The sequence below is a fragment of the Wyeomyia smithii genome, chromosome 2 (genome assembly GCF_029784165.1).
Source record: "Wyeomyia smithii strain HCP4-BCI-WySm-NY-G18 chromosome 2, ASM2978416v1, whole genome shotgun sequence".
Classification (NCBI taxonomy): domain Eukaryota; kingdom Metazoa; phylum Arthropoda; class Insecta; order Diptera; family Culicidae; genus Wyeomyia; species Wyeomyia smithii.
Genome location: NC_073695.1, coordinates 233,047,912 through 233,075,027, shown reverse-complemented (window position 1 = coordinate 233,075,027; position 27,116 = coordinate 233,047,912). Strand labels below are relative to the sequence as shown.

Here is a 27,116-nt window from a genome sequence, read left to right as displayed (position 1 = left end):
ATATCATAGAAACAGTTTGCATACTCTAACAAGTTGAAAAAAGGTAAAACAGTAATTCAAGGCATGGCCGAAATGTGTTAGTCTCATTTCTAAAGCGAACATATTTGGCCATGCCAAGTTTTGACAGCTCTTTGTTCACCATTTGGCCGCTCCGCGCTGAACAAAGAAACAGCTTGTGACAATTTACAGGTATTTACTGCTTAATTTATCACATTTAACGATATGAAATTGGCTGAAAATGCCTGTCAAACCGCTATAAACCTTATCTTTTCATTTTTAGATGCCTAAAACTCACAAAAAATCACAGCAGAAGGATGTCCTTCTCAAACCCACTATTTCTGCTCTAAAAATACCGATGATGATCTAAAACATAAATAATCCGAATTGTTTCCATACACGGCTCTAAGTATAGAGATGGGCTAAAATGAAAATTTGGTGGACCAAAATATGTTTTTAGTACTTCGTAGAAATTTTGATATTCCCAGGATATTTTTCGATAAATTGCATTGTTGAACGATGTATGTTAAAATAGACACTTAGCTCTTAACAATGGTATGATAGAGTAAGTTTTTATGCTGAAAAATTGTGTTTGTTTTTAATAAATTGTGCGATCACTTTCCAAAGCTGGCCAAAATACCCCCGTTACCCTATACATCGCGTTTTCGTTAATCGCGATATTTATCGACCGGACGAAATCTTCGGTTAAACAGTCGCAATGAGACATGAACAAGTATCTGGGTATAGCCCTCGAAATCACTATATTCTGAAAACGTTCATATAAGTAAAATTCTCCCGAGTCGGAAACGCGCTTTACATCGAAGCACTATGCACGGCCACTCTATTTCCTCCTACCGACGCAGACACTCGGGGCACGACATTTCACGCTGATTTTCTTTAAGTTATCGATGCGAATGTTGCCTATTAAATCGAAAATTGGCAAAGTTTCATGCATACAAAGCCTTAATAATTTAAAAATGCAAATTTCCATATTGACCAATATATAGTCTTAAGTTTGTTAACAAAATGCCGACCTAGTCATTTTTGGAACATAGTATACAAAACATAAACAACCCAAAAGTTAGGAAAATCGAAAAAGTAAAGTATACGATTTCATGTATTATCACTACACCATACTCCTAGCTTACATAAACCACACCATTGCTCTCGAGGTGAGAACATGTTTGGCTGATAGAACCCTACTTGAAGCCTGACCGTGCAAAACCGTGGTAGATGACGGATTCGAGGTATACTATGCGTCATGTTGGCTCATTACTAAGTTGAGTTACTCATTACCTTAAAATGCTACTTATTAGGTAATCACGTGTAAGTATGGCCTTAGCGACTCACGCAGAGCATCTAGTGGCTAATGATCGTGAAGTATATTCGCACGTTTTGACTTTTTCTATTGATTTTTTCTATTTATTCTAGAGAATAAACGTATCACGAATCATTATTTTATAAGTAACTAATGCGAAGTCTACTTATAATAAGCTTCTACATGAATACTTTTTAATACATTTGGGAAACCGTAATGAATTAAATTTGCTAATAAATGATAACCACGTTGAAATAAATAACCACGGTTAAAGGAAAAAGTTACGACGGTTTACGCACGCGGCTTGCTACAATCTTTCGCGTGAGGTGTCTATTAAAGACACATTCTAAACTTGTACTGAATGATAAGATCGCATATAAAACACGCGCGCGAATAATGCGGTTGTTCAGAATATTTTTATATTAAGGAAGTATATTTAGGGGCCTATCAAATATTAAATTTGGCAAAGTTTCATACATCCAAAGCTCAAAAACTCATCACACAAAAAACATCGTTTATTAATAAAATGCCAAACTCATCCATCATATCCATCACCCATCATATCTCATCAAAATTATGTTCGAAAGTTTGCCTGTAAAACAATGTTCATTCAAAAGCTAGGTAAATCATGAAATAAATATCTTAAATCACATCAACACGCAAATATGTGTAATACGTTATATGTGATATATTAGAATCATAAAGAAATTTATAAAAAACTTGGTTTATTACCATCCGGCTACTATTCACAAGTTCTCCGAACCTAGCAGCTCAATCTACATAACTATTCTATTCTGAATCATAGCTAAGCGTAATATATACGGTAATGCATGCTATAGAAAATGCTATCTCGTTTTAGTTTCTTTACAAATCGAGCTCTTCTCATACGCGAATTTATATCACAAAATCATCCCGTTTCCGTTTGGTCTCCAAATAGCCTTTTGTGTTTGTGATTTTTGATACTTCAGCTTGTAGATGCTATTCAGCGCATACTTTTCTCTGCACAACACGTTTGTCTGAAATGCTAACCGCACACCAATACACATTCACACTTAAAGCGAGCAGAGCGAGCAAACAACTTCAGAGCACAGCTAGACTTTTTTTGTGTAACCAACACAATCACACAAAACATCACACTAATTGCAAGCTGACCGCCATTTCCATATTTCCTATCATATTGACCAACTTAAAAATAATCCTGCGCCATATCCTCGATCTCTTTCAACTGCACTCCACTTTCAAACACCACAGTGAAACTTGAACTTTATTATGCGCATAACTTGGTAGATCTTTTTGTACTGCTACTAATTTATATACGATAAAATCACTCCCGGTAAAAAAATCGCACCATCACATGGCATAGTTGCCAAACCTCCTCTCTCGGAAACAAGTTTGTCAAAAATCTCATCTTTCTATTTGTCTGTATGAATGGACTTTTGTGGAATTTTCAATAGAATGCCTCAAAAATTAATATTGTTTATGTAACATTTAATAGTGATTTTCTAATTTTTTTTCAATGTTCCACCATGTTATTTGCTATAACGAAACAAACCATTCCATCAAAGAAAGTTTATTTTTATCTCTCACATTTCTTTGATTAATGACGATTTTTATGAAAATAATACACTAATCTACTAACAGATATCTACAAAATCTGCAAATATCTACAGACAAAACCATTTCTATATTAAAGTATTAGTATTTCAGGTTGTTAGTCCAGCGGCGATTATTTAGCGGAAATGTGGGTTCCGGTTATTCCACTAAATAATCGTTGGTAGACTGACAATCTGAAATATAGCATTTTAAACAAAAAATATCACCAAAATGCTAACTAATTTATTTAAGTATTGACCAAATTAGAAATAAAACTGAAGAAAAATTTGTACCGGTTTTTGTCGAAAGCATATAAATAATTATAATGAAACTACGCGATGAAATTAATTAATTAATTCATTTCCAAAAGATCAACGAACAATGACTATTTATGAGTGCTGCATATAATACCAAATGCCAACCCCCGACGACAAAGCGTCTATGCTGACAGTGTGCATTCACCTATAAAGCACACAGGTCCAGCCATTTGATACACCCGCCAATACTTAAACTAATCCAAACCGGTGAGAGTCACATGTTTCACTTCCGTTTCGTGAAAAGTCACGAAATTTTCGCTGCCTGTGAATTTTCCCTTTACCACACAGCAGCCCCAATCGCAATAGTGTAAATGCAATTCCGATTGCACTATTTCAGGCTGGCAGTCCCGGGACCGCACCGGACCCGAACCAGTCACCAGTGCTGTAAATTAACGCAGCCTTAGAGGACGCAGCCCTTCACCCATTTAGCAATGGAAATTAAATCCGCTGGATAAATATATCCGCCCGTGTCGGTTCAAAAGTGGGCCGCTGCAACTAAAAGCCCTGCCGTCGCCATTTCCCTGCGCTGGTGCATCAATCATTCGCCAAAGTCACCAGCCGAGCGTCGCTCGCTGTCGACTCGCAGCACATGCGAAACACAATCCAGCGCAGGCAAATGCGCCGAACCGAATGCTTTGCATTGGATTTGAATTTAATTTCATAGAATGAATTAATTTATAGGTTCCGGAGCTGGTCGGCCTCCACAGCCCCAGGAGGAGGGTGTGTCCCGAAATAGTGTGCTTGAAACGCAGTTAGCAGCGTAATAGTGTCACGCTCAACTTCCCTCCTACAATCAAAGTAGCATCGGACAGTTTGCCGTTGCCAGTAGCGACAAATAGAAGAATGGAGAGCGGAGGGGACTCATAAACTTGAGTAATGGTACTCGCGTTGCTTCCGCTAACTGTAAAATCGTGTCACTGGACACTACTAGTCGCTATTGTGGGACCTGCAAACTGGCTGCCCGTTGACCACCCGCACTAATTAATCCTAGTTCCGTTGATATTGAGCAAGCAGGATAGAATGTCATGGAGGAACAGAGAAAGCGAGTCACAGTAAGCGTTGGCGATGGCTGATGTTGATGCAACTTGGCACTAGTCGTTTCCAGATCCTGATCGGTCTGAAAATGTGTAACCCAGGTCAGACGAAATACGACAGGATACCCGCAGCACCCATCCACACATCCCCTGGCTGATTGACACAGGATTAGGTCATATCGCGTTGGATGGCGTATACATCGATGTTGGACATGAATTAAATCCGTTTGGATTGTCGTTTTCAAGCCAAAAGGTCGACTTATTAGCGTGGTGGTGAATTTCAGGCTGGACAACAATGTAACTGTTTCTTTCGCATCGTAGTTACAAATAAAGTCAAAACCAAAATCAGCATTCCATTTCAGTACCTACATTTCAAAAAATTGTGTCCCATCTGAACCTACTTCGCTCGCACGTTTCTAAGCTTGGAAATGCAGCGCGGAACGAGTATAATAAATTTTATTTGTTGAATAAATCATGCAATGCTGAGTACCGTAAAAAGGGACCGGAGGGAATTGGTTGAAGGACGAACGGACGGTCCTTGCAAAACATGCATGTGGTAAGCAAAAAAAAAGGATGTCTTTTCATCTTGTTGCATTCTTTTGCCCCAGCGCGGCGCAACGAGAAAGATCGTGGATCGCTTCCGAACCAGCAGGGATTGCAACATTTTCCGGTTCGTATTTCAACACTAGCAGCCGCTGCCTCCACTAGCGAATGCTGTTCCTGTGCTGCCAACTCATATGTTATTTGTAAACATAAATCTTCTCATATTTTTATATAGCCGTCATCAGCGGGTGATGCATAAGTGCATTTTCCCCTCCCCGACCAGTCTTCGCTTGGTGTTCGAATATACATGCTTTGGAAGTGAACTCCACCACCGGAAGGGACTCCTTTCTTGGATGGTTTGGATTTTTTTTCTCCAAGGCACCCAAAGGGAATGTTATGAACTACCAGTCGTTTGTGCTGCTGGAGGGTTTACTCAGCACTGCTGCTGCTGTTGCAGCTATAATGGACTACAGCATTCGTCCGTATTCTTTGTGTTTACAGCATCTCAAGCAGCTCATCGTGCAGCTCGACTCTTGCTTCATTTCATTTATTGGTTGAGTGTTGAAAAATAAAAAAAACTGTCAATCGATTGTCGGTTAATGGGACTCCAAATAGAAATCAATCCAGAGAATGCAGCTTGCGCTAGCTCAAGTTATAAACTTTCTACTAGGTTTTATTTCAGTTTTAAAACGTTTTTTTTTGCAGCCATCATCATAACGTTTAGTTTTCTCACGATAATAGAAAATATAAAAAAGAATTGCAATCATTTCATTATCAAACTAGTTACCGTAAATACATTTTATGGTTTAAGTAACTTGGTTGAACAGCCATTTGAATTTCTTTTATGACAACAAAAGCTTATTTGAAAGCTGATGAAACATAGCCAGTGATTTCAATGCTAAACAAGCTGGAAAACATTCTTATCATCATTTTATTAAATTAGTTCTTGTCTTTGTTGACCCATTAGTTAAAGATTTACTGTAAAAATGTTTCTCTTAACAAATTCTAATGTTCTAAAATATTTATAATTTTTTGACTTATATAAATTTTTATTTATCATTTTTGTCAATTTAAATTATTTATGTTGACATTCTCTGTGTTTATTTTGGCATATTCTTTATATGAATCATTGTAACTCAGAAACCTTTAGTTGTACAAAAAAACTTTTTAGGACTTTCAGCAAAAAATAATAGTAAAATGAACACTAAAAATTTTTACTAAAAAAAGAGGTATTTTCCCTTTATTTTAGTGAATATTTCAAAAATGGATTTTTCTATACAACTAAAGGTTTCTGAGCAACAATGTTCTAAATAAACATAAAAAACAAAGCTTTGGTGCTATCATTCTTATCGGAACGAGACCTTCTTCTGTTTTATCATGCACAAACTTCGCAACCAACTTGTCAAGTGTACAGGATAATTGCGGGGCTAGCGGTACGATCCTACTGAAACTAACAGTCTCTCCCGAGCCGGGACTCGAACATACGAAGACTGGCTTGTTAGGCTCGCACCGTACCTCGAGACCATCTGGGAGAGTAACTAAATAAACATACATTCGTTTTGAATCTGCTTGCGTTTTGCGTAACTGGGAAAATGACATAACTTAAAAAAAGACGGTGCCAACTACATGGCACAAAGGTACGAAAGCTCAAAATCTTGAAATTTTTTCAATTTGGATTTTTTTCTAATTGTTCTTTTTTATCGCTGTTTTGTATGTTTTGGGTTATTTTTATTACTTCCTTGTCTTTTGTTGTTCATTTATGACACAAGGTATGTTTTTGATAATAGAATTAAAAAAAAATATATCATGTGGGGGGGGGGGGGGTTGTTATAAAGCTACGTAATTATCTAGAGGGGGGTCCTGACTTTGTGACGAAATGTTACGATGGGGGAGGGGGGTGTCAAAAAAAACTGAAAAAGCTACGTCATTTATGGATGTTCCCTTGTATTTCAGAGAGATGGAGTCTTCAGCAAAATTGTAGATAATGTTGTCACAAAAAACTTTGCCGAAGATTTTTTTCTCCAATTTCTTTTGTTTCGGGGATACATCGTTTCGTTTTACGCTCGATTTTTTTAAAGATTAAAAAAACTGCAGCATTTCAGAATGCAACTAGGTTAGCATATTTTTGCATATCATCGAAACAGACAACTTTGTAGAAGACACGAAAAAGCTAGCTCCTACAACGACAGAGTTATTCCCAAAAAAAGTTAAAATATCAATATCAATTTTTGTGCATCCCAAAATCACATTTAAGTTAAAACTAGCAGTCGGAACCTGAATAAGATGAATTACCATCATGAAGATAGATACTAAGAGGGTAAAGCTTTTCATTTTGTTCCGTAGAGCGATTTCTCTACGAAACAGATTGAAAAGTTTGTCCCTTCTTGTGTCTTCATTGCCTGATGTGCAATTCCTAAAAACATATTTTTCATATTTTTTGGCAATAACTTGATCTGTGTAGAAGCTATCTTCTTTGTGTCTTCTACTAATTTATGTGTTTAGATGATATACAAATATATGCTGAACATTGTTGCCTTTTAAATACTACAGTTTTTTTAGACATTTAAAAAAATATAGTTTTTGAAATTAGTCTAACATAAAACGTTATATCTGCAAAACAAAAAGAGTTATAAGAAAAAAGTCTTCGGCAAAGGTTCTTGAAACAACATAATTTACAACATTGCTGAAGACAGCATGTCTCTGAAGAGTAAAACGGTAAGGTTAGATTTTGCTACGCCTTGAGCGGTGGAGTGATCTCAAACTTGTTGTGATTTTCTGAGGTTTATTATATACTACATATTTTCTGAAGATAGTATGTCAATAAAGTCAGTATTTGGAGAGCAAATGAAAAAAAAATGTAAGCCTGTTTTTGGCAATAACTTGGTCTGTGTAGAAGGTTTCTTTTTTATGTCTTCTACAATGTTGTGTGATTTAATGATATACAAATATATGCTGAACATTGTAGCCTTATGAAGACTACAGTTAAAAAACTTTGTTGTGGATATTCCAAAAATAAATAAGAATTTTAAGGACTAATATGGTCTCCGAAGTCCGAAACAAGAAAAGTAAAAAAAAAATTTGGGAAAGGTTTTAAATTGTAAAGTAGTAAATATCTTTTCAATCACACCAGTATTTGGAGAGTAAATGAAAAAAGTTCACAATTTTGAGCTCACGTGCGGTTCTTAACCTGGGGTACGCGCACCCCTGGGGGTACTTGAAAGCCTTCAGGGGGTACGCGAAAGAAAAATCAGTAATGGCGGACAAAGAAATTTTTTTTATAATACTTTGTTGTTCAATCTTGCTCTTAAAACAAGACTGTAGCAATCATTGTTCGACCATAATTCAATTTGAAACCTTAACTAGACTTCCACAACATGATCTACCACTACTCTCTCCCACTCTGCGAGAACATTCCAAGCCAGGAGGTTCAATGGATATGAAAAATATTGTCAAGGGGTACGAGGACAAAAAAAGTTTGAGAACCGCTGGTTTAGTGAAAGGAACAATGTATGCATTTGAAACTTCATATTCCACTTGCCACTTTGAATACTGCGAAACTAAACCAAACTTTATTGATCTTCAACTCAACTTTTCACTAATTTACAGTGTTAACCAAAAGTTTTAGGTAACCTTCACTTTTCGATCAAGATATTGGCGTTTTAAATGCGGTACAATTAGGAATGGCGGTTTTTTGAGCCATAATACCTCATAGGAGTGATGATTTAAAGACGGTGATATAAATTCAGGGTGGCCACTCTACCGGGAAAAACGGGAAAAGCGGGAAAAAGCCGGGAATTTCAAATCACCGGGAAAAAAGACGGGAAAACCGGGAAATTAGGCGTCACTCCGGGAAAATCAAGATCCTGCATGTGTGCGGTGAAAAACCTGTATTTTTTTTTTTTTTTGCATGATGACCTAATTGGCATGATTCTACCAGTTATGGAAATGCTGGTTGTTGACATCAGCCAAAGTCAGCAGCGGCTTCGTAGTTTTCGTAGCGTTGGATAAAATCAAGCTTGATCAGACGAATAAACATATTTTGCTGTTCCGTAACATGTTTTGTCAGGAAAATGGTCGTACGTTCTCATCTTGCATATCCAACCCCCCTACTTATGTGAATAAGGACTGCTCAGGTTTGAACCAGATGGAAGAAACTTTGATTGCCCAAAACATCGTATACGACACTATCAGCGTCGCGGAAGGCGCATTGAAAGTTCTTGTGAATAGTGTTCGACATTGGAGTCCGACCAAAAGTCAGATAGGACTGGAATCTTCAAAGCTCGATTTCATATCGGACCAAACCGGAACGGACCTACCCGGGTTCTACTTCTGAGGTCGGAAAAAGTCCGGTAGAAAAAATAAACCTTGATTTTTAATATGATTTTAACCACAAGCAGGACATTTATATTGTCGGTGTTTTGATTTGCATTTTTATGAAAGAGCATTATTATTGCATTTCAAGTGCCATATTTAAAAAAAAATATATATCAAAACTTTCCACAAACTCTATACGTCTTTTTGCGTTTTTTTTTTGCAGAATTAAAATAAGTTATTCTTTTATTCTGTGTTCGTCCTATTGACTACTCTATTGCCACCTTGAAGAGCTGTTTGTAAAAGATTTCTCAATTTTTTTCTATATCAAAACCAAACATTAGCTACGCGAAAAGGAGGAAAATTATGTTAGAGCCTTGAAATTAAAATGTCATGTCAGATATCTAGAAAAAAGTATTTTTTTTAAATCGTAAATGTGGTATTTTGCCCTGAAAATTTGAAACGTAACGATTTCCATTTATATTTAACAATGGAACATATCAATTAGTCTGCATTTCAATGCAAAAAAAAAAATGAAAAGCATTAGCATTTTTTTTTATTTGAGAGAAATTTTCAAGACGATTTTGTTGGTATGTGTTGTATACGGTTTTGAAAAAGGAGCTCACATTCATCAAATGCCTGAAAAACTCTCATGATTTTTATTCTCACTCACTTTTCTCAGAGATGGCTGGACCGATTTTCATGAAATTAATTGCAAATGAAAGGTCTTGTTGTCCCATAAGACCCTATTCAATTTTGTTGTAATCGGATTTTTAGTTTAGAGGTTATGTATCAAAATGTAAAAATCATGAAACATTATTATCTCGAAAACTACACAACCGATTTGAACAAAATTGGTTTCAAATGAACGGGCTACCTGCAATACCCTTAATTTTTGAATTTCATAAACATTGAAGGTGTGGTTCAAAAGTTATGACAAGAAACGTGTTTTGAAGACTGTTTAATCTCACTCATGTTTCTCAGAGATGGCTGGACCGATTTTCATAAAATCAGTCTCAAATGGAAGTTCTAGTTGCCCCATTAGACCCTATTGATTTGTTTTGCAATCGGACTATTACTTTTCCTGTTATGTTTAAAAATGTGAAATCCAGCTATGAAAAGGAACATATCCGGAGGCTACTTGGACTCACTCACTTTTCTCAGAGGTGGCTGACCCGATTTCCACAAAATTAGTGTCAAATTATAAGTCTAACTGCCTCATAACACCCTATTGAAAGTTACTGTAATCAATCAGTAACTTTGTCTGTAATGTACCGAAATGTGAAAATCACGTATCTTCATTATCTCAGAAACTACACAACCGATTTGATCAATATTATTATCAAATGAGCGGGCTAGTTAAGGGTTAACTGATGAATTATAATTGAACACGTGGTTCAAAATTTGGCTGGCCCTATACGATCTCATTTCATTTGATTATTATCGAATTTTAGCAACCGTTATGTATTTAATTGTCAATAAAACAAAGAAAGTCTATTATCTCAAAGATTACATGACTTATTTGAACACAACTAGTGTCATACGAACGAGTCATCTCTCAAACTTACAAATAACAAACTTCATAACAATTTGATATGTGGCTCAAAAGTTATGGAAAGAAAAAAAATTCAAAGACTATTTAAAACGATACCTGCTTTGATCGATATATGTGGCCTCAACATAATTTAAATGTGGTATCATACTATTTGAACGTTCCAAATTCATTGATCCCTTGCGATGTGTTCAAAGTCTGCAAATGTACGACGAATCGGCCATAGGATATGGTCGATTTCAGCCAATTTTGGATTTTTTCCAGAAACCAGAAGTTGCCATCCTACAATTCATAATGGTGTCTGAGGTCATTTTTTAGCCTTTTGCAACATTCTGGCTCCAGAGATACTCATATTGGGTCGTATTTCATCACTTTGGGCTGTTTTTCAGGAACCGAAAGTCGTCATTTTGGACTTTAAAATTGCCTGTGAAATCAATTTCTGTCATCTGGGCGTAATTCTGGTTCCGAAAGCATTCATATTGAATGGTATTTGGTCTTTTCCGGCTGTTTGCCAGACACCGGAAGCCACCATCTTAAAATTCAAGACCGTGTCTGTGATCAATTTTTAGCTTCTGTGCATCTTTCTGGTTCGGAGATATTCATATTTAATTTGGATCGCCCATTTCAGGCTGCTTTTCAGAAACCGGAAGTTGCCATCTTGTCTGAAGTCGATTTGTGGCTCTAGTGCATCATTACGATTTCGGAAATACCCATATTTCATGATGGCATTTGGAGACAATTTCTGGATTTTGAACGTCATACTGGTTAAAGAAACACTCGTATTAGGTGGTATTTGGTCATATCCAGCTATTTTTCAGAAACCGGATGTCTCCATGTTAGAATTCAAAATGGTATCTGTGGTCGATTTTAGCTCCTGTGTATCATTTTAGATCCGGATATTATTATATTGGGTGTAAATTGGCCATTTTTGGCTGTTTTCCAGAAAACAAAAGTTGCCATCTTACAATCCAAAATATTGCCTGAGGTCGATTATGGAACATATTTGTTACCACTAAAAACATTCACCTGCCAAATATGGTTTCATCGAGTTGATTAGTTCTAGAGATGTGCAGAAATTTGTGCAGAAACATGTGCTTGCAGAAGAGGGAGGACATATTTGTTACCTCTAAAAACATTTACATACCAAATTTGATTGTATTTTCTTGATTGGTTCTTGAGCTACGCGAAATTTGTGTTTCATTTGTATGGGACCCCTCCCTTATAGAAGAGGGAGGGGTGTCAAACCATTATGCACATATTTGTTTCCTCTGAAAACATTCACACGCTAAATTTTGTTCCATTTACTCGGTTAGTTCTTAAGTTGTGCAGAAGTTTATGTTTCATTTGTATGGACCCCTCCCTTCCAGAAGAGGGAGGGGTCTCAAACTATCATAGGATCCTTTATCGGCACCAAAGACCCCTACACACAAATTTTCACGTCGATCGGTTCGGTAGTTTTCGAACCTATATGAATCAGACAGACAGACCGGCTTGCATTTTTTTATGTATAGGTTACAACATCAATATTTTAGAACCTTAAGAGTGAATATACATTTATTGGATTGAAGCGTTCATGTAAACCTATTTTTACAAATAAAAGTTTGAATGAGAAAGGCTGGGTCTGACCGCTAGGTGGATTAATTTAGGTTTTTTTTTTCATATGTCACCTTGAGGCTCTTCTTCCCAAAATCTTAGATCATATTTTGCATGAGAAGTTTTTTCGAGAAAAATTAACATCTAAGCCCTCACGCAAAATGATGTTTTGAATTTATTGACATTCTTATTCAGAAGCATTGTAAGCTCAAGAGCAGGTTGACAGAGAGTAAAAGCAGAAGGAATCAAGAAAGCACAAGAAGGCGCAGATTGTCAACGACTTGGAGATAAAAAGGGTGAAAATAGCGCCAGAGGTCTCTATGAAGATACTGGCTAAAGTTGCAAACAGCTAAAAGCGAAGAAGGAGAAAAAATTTTCATTGTTTCATGTCACTATTTTTGCAAGGACATAAATAAACATGTGAAAATTGATGTTTGTCTCATAGTATTTTTTAATTAAAACACCGGAAAATTTTAATTATTTCATCGGGAAAACCCGGAAAAAACCGAAAAATCGAAAATCGATTTTGAGTGGCCACCCTGTATAAAATGACACAATAATTGCTGTGGATAGCACGACCAGCCGCCAGCAGCGGTGGCTGCGAGCAGCGTTGCCAGGTCATTTTTTTAAAAATCTGGAAAAGGAAAAAAAATCTGGAAAAAATCTGGAAGTCATTTCGTGGGGTGAAAAGTAAATTCTTCGGATAAAAGTCTTGGGGTTCGTAAAATTTGAGGTGACAAAATTGCAAAATTTCGCGCCAAATTTTGAAGTGATGTCCTTTTTGCGGAACAGAGAAAATAAAATCTGGATCATTCATGAAAAATCTGGATAATTGGACATCAAATCTGTCTACCTGGATACATGTTCAAAAATCTGGATAATCCAGCTAAATCTGGATACCTGGCAACGCTGGCTGCGAGTGAACTGACTAGAATAATTTTATTGTCTGTTTTTTTCTGATCAATGCAATATAGAATAATAGGATTAGATCGCTGGCTGGGGAACTGCGACAAATTACGTTCTGCCGCAACCGTCTTTTCCATTGAAAATGCGCTAGAGCATCAAACGCGTTCTGAATAACACACAGTCGGTGTACCGGTTTCAAAATTAATCAACGGTTTTGTTAATTTAGCACAATATTGTCATCCAACTTTTGCGTGTAGTAAAGATAGACGTAGCCCTGAGACAAGTTTTCCGATACTATTCAAATCAAAAACATTAGCTTTATCTGAATTTAAAATGATATGTTGCTGAGAAAACTCGATTATTTGTTCAACATATTTTCTTGAAATTAATTCAAAGTTTATTATGTCTAGTCCGGACTATATACTCAAGAAAAATATCCTTTTCAACGGTTTCTTTGCAGAATTTACAAACAAAAACAAACACAGTCAACACAATTATTACAGACAGTTTGAGATGTCAGAAAGTCTAACAAGGAAATGTTGTTTTGAGTCACATTCGGACAATAAATATCGGATTAGACAAGTCTCTACCCAAACGGTCGGAAGCCTCTCAACTGTCAGAATGATATCACTCCCCAAAACAACAGTTTCTTTCGCACTCCAATTCGCCTCCACCATGTCAAGTTGATTTATTTGTTGGCTTCAAAAAATGCGCTCGATTGCCCCTGGAAAATATACGCCACGAACGATAGGATTTGTGTGCAGCACAATGACACAAGTTCAAAGTAATGAGTTTCTAGCTCACGTTGAAATATTATTCCCGTTCCTAGATGGTATTCTAGATCGAAATCAATCTGTTTACTATTAATGCTGGTTTAATCAACGGCTGGAAATGTTTTGCTATTTTTATCTAAAATCGGAAAGATTCAGGCCAAGTTTCACGATTGTTACTTGACCCTCCAACAAAAGCCCGCAACGTTAACGTGCTGTACTCAACACGGCATTCGAACACGTTGCTTTTATCCCATTACAGCAGATTTGATGTTAATTGAAATTGCTGCAGCGCAATCTGGTGTGTACATTTGTTTAATATCCTCTGGAGCCGGGCCCAGGACCAGCCGCAGCAGTTACGAAAGGCAGGCTCAACGAAGCACACAAGTGATGCTCGGCTCGGCATTAGCAGCAAAGAGGATATGCGTTTTTGCACCGGCCTCCCACCACTTGGCTCCTGTAAATCAAGTAAGAACATGTGTGGCCACACAGGTTCTGTTTGGTCCGGCGGAGGCAGAATAGCTGGCTTCCGGTAATAATATGCCGTAACACCTTTTGCGCCTGAATACATGCATCATCAGCTGGTGACCGGAAATACGCGTGTAACACATCCTCTAGGTCAACAGCAGTAAGCAGCGTGTCGGTTTCCTGTAGGACTTGCGGATGATAGCACACAAGAGGCAATCATTTGCATTTAAAACAGTGACGCGTTGTTACAGCGCATATTGCTTGTGCTGCCGGTTCGGTATTGTAGATTGAACAAGGAACTAGCCAAGAGAAGATAAATTCGCTATAAATTGATCAAGGTTGTGTATGTTTAAGTCCATTCCCATAATTGATTATTGCAATCAAACACCAGTTTCTCTGGTAAGCCGTCTAACAAGTTTCCAGTATTCCTTTAATTTGCCAACAAGTAACCATTCTTGTTGTTTTCTCTCTCTCGCGTTTGACAGACAGTTTTGTAAGAAAGGTGTCTCTGCTACTTGTAACTCAAACAAAACATAGCTTAGCATTATACTGTTCTGCGTAGAACCGCTGTCTCAGTTCAGTCAGAGTGACGAAGGACAGAAGATTTGCATGTAATCAGCCGAAAAAGCTGCTACGGCAGAATGAACGGTAACTAATATCGCAAAGAACCAGAACAAATGACCCGAAGCAAACAGATCGTTTTTCCTGGAAATATGCAACAGAGAAACAATGCACCCAAAATGCAGCCAATTTCTCAACGGAGGTATTTTACTTCTCATCCTTCACCTCCATACAACCGCCGCGCCTGTTGCGTAAGCTCTGGTCTGATTTGGAGCTTCAATCCAACTAACGGTGGGGTGGAATGGGTTTTTGTTTCGGTTCTCGCTATCCGGACGACCGTGTAACATTGACGAGAACGACAGCTTGAGAAGCTATCAAAAAGCAATCTCAAAAACGACGATCCAAGTTGTTCGGATTTCAAACATCTTTTTTTTCTGCTGGGCTCTTCTTGATTCGGTAAAATTTTGCCAATCGTACATCGGGAACACTGAGTCTGGGTGCCACGACAATGTGAGCAAGCTCCGAAAGTGGCAATAAAGGATGTCGAAAATTTACATAAAACAACACCAACGGGCGACGACGGATTTTACATACGCAAACCTGCCGATGATGATTGTGAGCGGTCATATCGTGCTTCAAACGAAACAAAAAAGTTGAATAAAAAAACATCATTCAAAACGACGACTATCTAGGTAATGGCGTGGTAATGCACGGTTTGAGAGTCACACATTGCACACGGAGCGGAACTTCAGTCGATCGGTGAATGGCCAAGCGTCTCCATGAGAATCGAGCGCATCGTAAAGCTCTCCCCTTTGAACACATCCATCAAAGCAAAGTTATGAACTCTCAAATGAGCAGTTATGCAAGCGATTGCACAGTCGGTTGAAATGTGGACAGCGATGACAGATTCGTCAGAACACAAACAGAAAGTTTAATATTTCAAATAACGAACGTAACTGAGTGTTGCAAGATAACGTTGTCCACGCGTGAAGTCGATAAATTATGGTTTCGAAAGGATCATGTTTTTTGTCTATAGTTATTTTGTTTACCCATGTTAGAAGGAAACTGAAAATTGCAAAATTGCAGTCTTTGTTTTGTGTACTGGGGTACATTCTGTAAAATTGGAAATGAAATCGGAAAATGTTCCTTCAGATTTCAAACGATAATAACAGCATAGCCACAAAATGGATAACATCAACCAATATATTGTTGGATAGATAAAATGTTAGACAATTTCATAATACGCTAGCTATCACTATTATTCCATTACTCAGCGGTGAAAATTGATAAAAAGTTTTAAGGACAAATTTACGCAAACAATGAACCAATCACATGCAAGCTTTCCTAGCACAGACGACATGAATAAATACCAATCATTCCCTGTGATATTCTCTGTATTAATACAAAAAAAATGACAGAGTCTCCCCGTCCCCAAATAGTACGTACTCCAGCGAGATGTCCTTACAAAACGCGAGTCGTTAGTACCGAAGCTTGAACTCTCAACTTCACCGACGTCATGTCGCGACTGCTGAACTTAAGTTCCTGTAAAGCAGTTCAGTTTCACCTAAATCTTAAACGTAACCCAAAATCATTGTGTAATTTTATGGGATCGAAGCGCCAAGTATTCAGACTACCATATTCTTGAATCAACATACAGCTAGCACCATGGCTAATAAATGCAACCTCTTTGTAACATATTTTAGTTCAGTGTTTAGAGCCAATTCTGGTACACCTATACGCAACTATCGGGGAATTACCTCTCTCTCTCTGCCTGCTCTAAGTTATTCGAGATCATTGTATCGAAACACTTATTTTTCCAAAATAAAAGGCGAAACAACACGGATTTATTCTGAATGCAGTTTATATTGACCTTAAGCGGCATTTGACATGGTTGATTATTCCATATTGCTGGCTAAACTTACAAACTTGGAGATGGTCGTTGTCTTTTTTATGCCGATGATTTGAAGTTATACCTCACTGCCAACAGCATCGAATATTGCCATTGGAATCTGCTTCGGTAATGTTGAACTCTTACCACAATAGCACAGACGCCCGAATCAAATCTGTTCAAAAAAAGTTCATAATATTTGCTCTGCGTAGCCTACCATAAAACGATCCGCTAAATCTGCCACCGTACGAGAGTCTAAAAAACTTTGCAGCAAAGAAGAGAACATGCTAAGTGCTTTTTTATTACTAAGACACTCGCTCTGCAGAGCCAATTTCATACAATTGTCATTAAGTAATGTTGTTAGTCTCACTCATAAACAGCATGCCACACCTCAAGTGAGGTTCTCGTTGCTACCGATATCACACACTGGAGTATTCTCCATTCAAGCTGTTTCTCGTTCTTTCTCGCTGTTTTCCTTGCTCGCATTAGCTCCCGAGATCATATGCACACACTCTCGCCTACTCTCCTACTCGCGTGTACTCCCCTATTCGAGAGCACAAGGAACCGTTCCTAAACCACGTGGTCATGTTTTGCTCACTTTTTAAACCACTCCGTTACCCCCCCCCCCCCTCCCTTTGCGACTCTAACCACGTGGTTTTTTCATTCGTCAAGTGCCAAAAAATCACTTAAATTTATACATTCTTATTGTTGAAATTTTTGTACATTCGATATTTCTAAAATGCAAAAGTTTCATTCATGACTTGGTGGCAACAATAAATTATAAGTCCGAAAAAAAAGACCACGTGGTCATTTTGTTACCACCTCCACCCTCGTGCGTAGTCTTTAGTGGTCTTTTGACAACCCCCCCCCCCCTCTCTTCCCCTTCTATATGACGTGATTTGGGAACGGCCTCCAACCAGCCGAGGACAATTTTTTCAAGATGCATTGCGATGGTTGCGGAGGGACAAAAAATATTTTGAATAGGGCAAGGGACTACTTGGCAGCAGTTTGCTTCGGTTCTGCATTAGATTGCAAAGCTTACCAAAGCAGTGCGATCAGCTGTCGGTGCAAGAACCAAAACTGGGTAGATGAAGAAAGCATTTTCGTTTTCGAGCACATTTTTTCAAACACTCCTTCTAGTCGAACAATTTTAGTTGAGTACTACTACTCGCAAGCAAAAACTCGCGTACTCTTTTACAGTCACTGAGTAGCAAGACAAAAGAGTTTTTACGTGGCGGTGCAGCAGCAGCAGCTACTTCGGCGAGTGCATGAAGAATAACGGGTATCTCGAAAGTGTGTGTGCAGAAGACTTGAGAAGCGTAGCATATGCCACTGCATCATACAAATACAACAACGAAAGAAAACAATTGTTTTTTGTTCGTTGATTGCAACTTTGAAATTTGTTTTCGTTCATCCGGATAAATTTGATACTCTGGATAATCGAGTCCGACCTGTATTTAAGTCATTAAGACGAAAGGTCGAAAGTTCATTAAGTTCATTTGAGTTCATTAAGCATCTTCGGTTGCGAAAAACTGGGATTCTTGGGTTTAAGGATTTTGGTATATTGGAATTTTCGAGAATTTCGGAACCATTGGATTTGATATTCGGAATTTCGCGTAGTTATAAAATTCTCTCCTGTATTCTACCTCATAGCCTAAGGCCGTTGCAGAAAACCTTTTTTGGGAAATACCAGCGCGGTTTTTGAGCTAGACGATTCCCAACGGACCAGATGTTCACCTTGAAACAGATTCTTGACATGTTTTGAGAATACAACTTGCAGACACATCATCTTTTTGTAGACTTCATGGCGGCGTGAAACACAACGAGTTGTGGCAGATTATGCTCGATCATAGTTTCCCAACAAAGAGATTCTAAACAGCGGGTGAAGCTTGGGGTGCGTTTGTGACGTTGGTCTGTTCAACATAGCCATAGGAAGTTGCTGTACGAAGGGCAGTGTGCAGAAAAGCAGTACTATCAATTTGAAATCTCAGGTTTTGCGGATGTCATCGATATCATCGTTGTTAATCGTAGTGCTGTGAAGGACGCCCTTACGGCTCTCAGAAGTGAAGCTACAAGAGTTTAACTCATCATTAACACTACCAAAGCAAAGCACATGGGGACTGCAGAGTGCATAGTAGTCCTACGAGCGTTGATGTTACATTGCTGTCGGATGGAGATGCTTTCGAAGTGGTTGATGAATTTGTTTATCTCAGAACACTCGTAACATGCGACAACGAGGTGAGCCGTGAGGTGGAGAGACGGATTGCAGCAGCGAACAGGGCTTATTACGGATTGCGTAGCCAGCGTAAGTCCAGCAGTCTATAGATCCGCATGAAATTTTGTGCTCTACAGGACGCTGATCATGCCGGTGGAGCTCTACGGGCATGAATCATGAACGTTGAAAAAGGTCGATCGTCGACGCTTGGATTTTTCGCGCGTGGAATCCTGCGAATAATACTCGGCAGAAAACAAGGAAATGGGTTGTGGCGCAGGTGTATCAACCCATTCCCGGCGGGTGATGCCGTGTGGCCTTTGAAGGACGAAACTATTTAATACGGTTAGGGAACAGATCGATCTACAATATTCAATAAAGTTTGTGTCAATTGTGCATGTGTTTGCTGAGTGATACGAGTTTAAAGGTCATTTTTCGTCGTAAATTTTTGTTTCTCTTCACCGGGAATGGGTTATTCACGAGTTGTACGAAGTAAATTTTTATATCTTTAGTATTGGAATATTACCCTAAATTATTTTGTTTACTGAAAACATCACTGTTTTAACTATTTTTAGATGTTTGAAATGTTTAATAGCATGATTTCAGTATTTGTAAAAAATGGAATCATGACTTTTGACGGTTTTCAATAGTAACAATTGATTTGGCGGTTTTGACGTAAATGATTGTGTAGGACTTTTAAATTTTATATCTGTTATGTTTTGGATTTCTTAAAAAAGAATTTAAATTTCAATCAGCTAGACTCTGTTTTCTCCCCCAAAAATGTTATGTCTGATAAAAAAATGTTCGACTAATGTTCCAGTTTCGATCTAATCGTTCGTTGTGTGCTTTTTTCGAAAGGGATACGGATGGCCAATTTGGACCAAACGAAACTCGCTCTGTTCGCCGCACGCCCCATTTCGTAACAGACGTGCTTCATTTATGTTCACTTCAAACGACTAAAAAGCACCTCTCAAACGAACAGACAATTGAAATTACAGCGCTAGGCTTTTTACTCTGTCTTCAGTAAATAGCGAACTCGCTGTCGAAATTCAATTAAGCATAGCGCAGCATAACGCTTCAATAGTGAAAGACAGCGAAGAATCGCGAGCGAACCAACGCCAGTAGCAATAACCAAGAATGGTGCACGAATAACGTAAAAATTGCTCTCCGAAGGAATCGATGTACCGTACGGAGGAAGGAAGCTGCAAACGAACCGATAAGTCTGTTGCTGGTTTGTTTGGCTTTCGATTTCCGTTTCCACCTCGCTGTAAAAGAGAAGGGGGTACGCATTTCCTGAGAAGTGATGATTTAATCTCTTGAACTTTTTTGGCGAAGTTCGCTTCATTCAACCACGGGATGCTTATTATTATATCTGTTATCGGAAATTTGGTTTCCAATGAATGCATGAAGGAACGTTTCGAAGTTTTTACTCGTTCAGAGTATTATTTACACAAAATTAACAGTTATCACTGGTATATAACCTTGCCTTTCCGGCCTTAGTTAGTTAATGACTCTCCAAAATCATGCTCAAATTTAACTCTGTGCCGTGAAAACGATGAGCAGGGTGGTTTGATTACGTCCGCCTTATTGAAACACGATATTTAGATGTAATTATTTTCCCTTTCTCCTGTTGGTAACTAGCGGATAACATACCATTTCTCGCACCAAGTAGAAAGGCTAGAGTCAATAATACTTTAACTGTGAAACTCATTATTCGACATTTTCCGTCTTATGCTAGTGTTATACACACGTACACCCCTACGCGCACTAATGAGAAATCCTTGATGGAGAAACACATTACATTGTTACGGTACGATGGAGACTGGTGCATGATGGGCATCCATTCCTGGGTTCCCCGTTGAATATCGTTGCTATGCTACTGAGGCGCTTTTTAAGTTTCAAAGAAGCTCACAGATCGAGTCAAGCGGGACCAAACTGGAACATTACATCCTGTTTCTCGCTGTCACGTTCCCATGCGCAGCGCAGTTGCTGATTACAACAGCAAAAAATCCTCACGTGTTAGCTAATATTTGTTCTCGTCCACATTGAAGCTATTGTCCCTGAAATGATATAGGAGCAGTGAAGCTGGTGCTGATTCGCAAAACTGTCAGAAGTCAGTTTTAATCCATCTCGCAGGTTTTTTTGTGCTTCGCCATCTTTACTTCATTTGCGTTTTCCAAAATTAGTTGGATTTTTCTCGTAGAGCATCGACAAACACTGTTGATCAAATTTTTGGGCTTTCATAATAATAAGATTATGCGGAAATGGTAAAATTTAATTATCGATAATTTCCGCACAATGTTGGCAACAACAAATCCTCTAACATCGGGTTCCTGCCAGACCGACAAATTTTCCGAGATGCGAATCATCATAAACTTTAATGTAAACTGGTGGAACTACCATTTATCTCACCATCGCAGCGATGTTCTATTTCGGCGTCAGAAATTAACATCTCCTAAAAAATTTTCCTAAACACCCCCCCACCCCCCAACTTCTCCCTTCGCTGTAGGCAAAACTTGTTTCACGGGAGATTAAACATCAACGCAATCTACCGATGGGGGATGTTACTTTGGGCTTCGCGCTGGAATATATTTATTGCTTGTCTGATCCGATCCGATTATTGTAAGAACACAAATTTGCTTCATTGAAATAACTGATACATGAAAGCGGATTCAATTGCGGAATATTAGAATCCCATGGTAATTTTTCAGCATACCAGTTATGAAAAAAGCAAAACTCGTAATTAACTAGTTTGACGAAGGTTACAGCAACAATTTTTTGTTTTAATTCAGAAATTTACTCAAACACACTAACTCGAACGGTGGTTGTTGTTTGGTTTAATTAAATCGTATCTACGTGCATCGGTTTGTGTGTGCGTTGGTGTTTTGCGGTCTGACCTGCCACCGCTGGCCTCCAGCGATGAAATGCCTTCTATTTTTTGTGCGATATCGGTTGCTGATAAAGTCGAATCTGGTACACGTGGCGTCAGGAAGGAAGGGACGGAATTTCGAATCGATTCCGCAAAAGCGATCAACCGGAGGCGTCATTGGCTTCCGATTATTACCAAATAAACTTGGCCGGACGGCAGTACAAGGTTTCATCTTAGACCTGTAGGCTAGCAGATTTAACCACTTTAAAGAGGAGGATGAATTGGAACCATTACTTCGCGGATGCTTCCGTTGTCTGTTGGAATCAATTTTTGCTGAATTACTATCAGGACTCAGTATGTAGAAACGAATTGTTATCATATATGTGGTAAACTGTGGTTGTAAACTCCTCCAATGTATTTTTGGAGCTCCAATGTAGAAGAAAAAAAATATACAAAAATATAAAATTTAAATACGAAGAGCCCGTTAATGGTTACTTTTGCTGATTGCGGCCGATAACAAGTTTACAAATTCGACAACATTCGGAGTTCGTATTAAGAAGGGTTTTTTTTATTCCGGCTGGAACATACCGGATTCAATTCTTAGTTTTGGAATATAATTATAATCATACTTTCACCCTTTTTCGAACTTTGGTGGCATGTATTGATGTATTTTGCTGATTCTTGATTTCGAAATAACCTCGTTATGTTTTTAAATTTTTTTTTCTATTCGTTAATGGAGAGGGGCGGTTAAATTTTCAAGATTATTCATTTATATGTTTGCTTCAAAAAAGTGGATTGTGTAATAATTATCATATATGTCTATGAATGTTATTAAATTATTTTCTCTTTTACTCAAATATTGTGTATTCTTGATTTATGTTTATTTCATTTTGAGTATATATTTCCACGATGCATTTGTTTCCTACAGATTGTTTTCAAATAGTATTTACCAGAGTACATCATGCGAAAACTATCGTTGCATCACTTCGCTTTTTGCTATTTCAATTTGTCCGAGAATTTTATGAACGATGTTTTTGCCTGCAGCCAGCTCTACATTTCTACAGCCTAACATGGACTCTTTCCGATGCAGTCTGTCTTTACCAACCTTGTCCAACTCGTCTCCCTGTGCTTCAGAACCATGGATGCTGGTGCCCAAGTTGACGCTGCTGTTTACACGGATCTCAGAGCTGTGTTTGATTGAGTAAATCGTGGCATTCTCTTGGCAAGATTGGAGAAAGTCGGCTCTTCTCCCGCTTTGGCACCTGGTTTAGATCCTATGTGATAGAAAGAATTGTAAGAATCGGTTCTGCCCAATCTCAGACATTTTCCAATCCTCCTGAAGTGCCCTAAGGAAGCAATCCTGGACCATTGCTGTTTGTACTTTTCATCAACGAAATCGAAACAATGCTTTCACCTGGCTGCCGAATGTTTTACGCAGATGATGGCCGAATTGACATGATTATCAAAAGCCCTGCATCCTATGTAGAAATTCAGAACATTCCAAGCCAGGGAGTACAAACGATATAAAAAATATCGCCAAGGGGTACGCGAACAAACCACGGTTGAGAACCGCTGGACTACACCATAGAAGAACAGTCTTTGCGCAAATAATTAAAGTAGGAGACCTGGGTGTTATGCAAGATAACACTGTGCTACAAATGAAAAAAAAAAAATGCAAGAACTTCTGAAGTCACCTAGTGTAGGTTAGTGATATTAGTACAAACCAGTAGATGTTTTGAAAGCTCTGTTTATCTTCTTTCCAAAACTGCCTAAACATTGAAAATCGGTTGAGAAATGACTGAGTTAAAAAAAAATTTATACCCTGTGGTTCAAAAAACCGTATTTTTACCATAACTTCAGATTTTGGGGGTGTTTGGAAAATTTCTAGTATGAGCGAATGTTAAACTCAACAAGATCTACAACCTACACTGGGTCACTTCAGAAGTTCTTGTGTTTTTTCACCATTTGTAGCACCGCGAAATAATTGTGGGATAGAAGCCAAAAATTCTGGTTTTCTTAAAAAATATATAACTCAGCCAAATATTCACCGATTTTCACAAAACCACTTTTGTTTGTTTCGTCACTGAGCATAATTTCAAAAGTTTAGTGTATTTGTAGTATCTTTCTCACAAAAATTAAATTGAAAAAATGCGTGAAAAAATCTAAAAAATTATATTTAAACTCAAATAACTCAACATGTACTAGTGATATTAGTACAAACCAGTAAATCTTTTGAAAGCTATATTCATTTTCTTTCCAAAACTGCCTTAATATTGGAAATCGGTTCAGAAATGACTGAGTTAAAAAAAATTGCAAGTATAGTTGTTAAACTGTTATCAAAGTTTATATGTCGGGTGATGCCATAAACAGCGTCTGATCCGGAGTGGACGGCTGCCAGTTTCAAGCTTAATATATAATTTAACTTTTTTACCTATCTTGACTCTTGAAACTTTTCCAATAGGAGACTCAAGGAGGGCGTTTATTTGACTAGTTTAAATTTGAATTTGTCTTATCGTTGACAGATACTATCGATAATTATAACAATATTTTGAGATTGCACCAGGTGTGTTTTAGCATTTGGAATTTTTTTATTGCTTTAGACTTAATGTGGAACTGATTTTATCGAGCTTTTTGGTAATTATAGATTTACTGGATTTAAAAATATTGTCAGCAATTCATGGGCTTTGTATAGAAGTTTCAATTTAGGAAATTTAGTTTTATAAGGTTTATCTTAGCCAAGATAGTTATAAAAGGTTTAAACGGAAGGTTAAACGTAAAAATTTCGATGAAGGAGTTGATCGCACATTTCAAAACTTGTCTCATTATAAAATACTTTGATGACTTTTTTATTCGGTTGAAAAGTATGAGCAGGGGAGACCCAAAAAAAACGATGTTGAAAAAGTCAAGGTGCTCAGCTTCAAATTGAAATGTAATGTAATAATGTTATTTAGAGCATTTTTGTAGAACATTTCGACTTTCTAAAAAATTGTTTTCAGTTTGCGCAAACGTGATTTATGAAAAAATGACTTTTTTAAGCTGCAAACCATTTCTCTTGCACTTTTTTCAATTCTGTTCGATTCCTACATTTTTCAATATATTTTTTCATTTCTGTGGGGTTGTTTCTGAATATTTTGCATGGTTCAGTTCAGCACTGCATTTAGTTTTTTGACTCCCAGAGCCCATTAAACATTGTAGAAAAATTAATTTTTCTCATAATTTTTAGATAAAACCCTTCAAAACACAAATAAAAAAAATTTTTGATCAAGAGCTGAAATTTTCATTGCAAAGCGGGATTTACGACGAAAATTTACATGAAAAAAGATACTTGATATCTTATCGGGGAGCTGAGATATTGGCGTTTTTATATATGATGGAAAACTATGCATTTTAACAAATATGTTTAATAACTGTTTTATTTTGGGAGATAAAAAATAACAATGTTCAGAAAACAAATGCGTTTTTGGATGGCTGATAACTTAGTAGTGGGTTTAAAAATTCGGAAAAAAACTGCGAAAAAAGTTAGAAGGAAAATTATGATTTCTAGTGCCTTCCACTGAAAAACTCAATGTTGCACGTAATATGTAACAAATAGAAACATGATGTCTTCGGTAAAGTTTCTAGTTTTAAGATAACCTAAAGCTTTGTCGAAGACACCTTGTATCTATCTTAGTCTGATTGAAAAGTAAATTTTTTATCTCACTCATTGGTGGATTGATACCCATCTTTCTACATTCAAAGATGCATTTTTGAATATCCTGAAACTCCTCCGAACATACCTTATGGCTATAATCAACATTTGAATCACTATTAAGGAAATTATACGCACAAACGGCAAGATAAAACACTGTGCAATGGAGATTTTGAGCTTTAGTGGCATTTTTGACAAAATGCATAGTTTTCCATCACATGTCTAAACGCTTATATCTCAGCCCCCCGATAAAATATTAAGGATCTTTTTTATGTACATTTTCGTCTTGAACCCAATTAGCAGTAAAAATTTCAGTTATTGATCAAAAACATTTTTATATGTGTTTTGAAGGGTTTTATCTACAAATTATGATAAAAAAATCACATTTTAGTGATGTCCAATTGGCTCTGTGAGTCAAATGATTGAATGCGATGCTGAACCAAACCATGCAAAATATTCATTAACAACCCCACAGAAATAAAAAAATATATCGAAAAATGTAGGAATCGAACAGATTTAAAAAAAATGCAAAAGGGTGAATTTGTAGCTTGAAAAAGTCATTTTTTCATAAATCACGTTTGGGAAACCTGAAAACGATTTTTTAGAAAGCTGAAATGTTCTACAAAAATACTATAAATAACATTATCTTCCAATTTAGGGCTGAGCACCTTGACTTTTTCAACATTGATTTATTTTGGGACACCCTAATGAGCACGGATCATCACTAAATCTTGAGGACTCCATAATTGCGCATTATATGCCAACTTTATCGTTCAAAATCATTTATTAGGATTTTGGTTTTTACATAAGCGCAGATGTATTTTGGATGAAAAAAGGTTGAAAATAATCATTTTCTCGAAAATAATCTACGAAATGGCTTTAAAAAAAAATATATTTCATGGCACAGGTCGGAATCGATTATGCGAAATATCAAACGAAAATTAATTTCGGATAATCGAATTGCAGAAAAATTATTCAAACTTGCGATTAACGAACCTAAAATAAATATTTCCTTTTGTTATTTTACTTGCATGATGCAATGGCGTAACCAGAAATTATTTGTAAGGCGAAAAGGGGTAGAATTTTGAGAAGCAAAAAAAATTGGACATAAAATATTTTCACATGATTCGAACATGTTCCAAACATGTCAGAAGTAGCATAAAGAGTAACAAATATGCCAGAAGGGATGGTAAAGGTAAAATTCGGAACAAAAATCAAACCCGAACGCAAAAAAAATAAAATTCCGGATAATCGAGTCTAAAATTCCGGATAATCAAAACGTTTTAGGTAATTCCAATGTTTTCTATACACTACGTAAATTTGTTAAGCAGACTTTATATCCTACGCTAGTAATGATTAAAATCAACCAGTTCTAATCAAGCAAAGAAATTAGTTGTCAGCATCAGCACTGCATATTACACAATAAAAGTCAACATAGAATTATAAATCAATACGCTTCGGTCCAACCGCAATGTACATGCTCTGTACTTTGTTTC

At 37.3% G+C, this 27,116-nt stretch overlaps 1 protein-coding gene across 3 annotated transcripts in view; it reads left to right on the top strand.

The window, feature by feature from the left end:
* LOC129720389 (atypical protein kinase C) overlaps positions 1–27,116 on the top strand; it is a 261,544-nt gene that overhangs the window by 185,984 nt on the left and 48,444 nt on the right. The gene's annotated exons all lie outside the window — the stretch shown is intronic.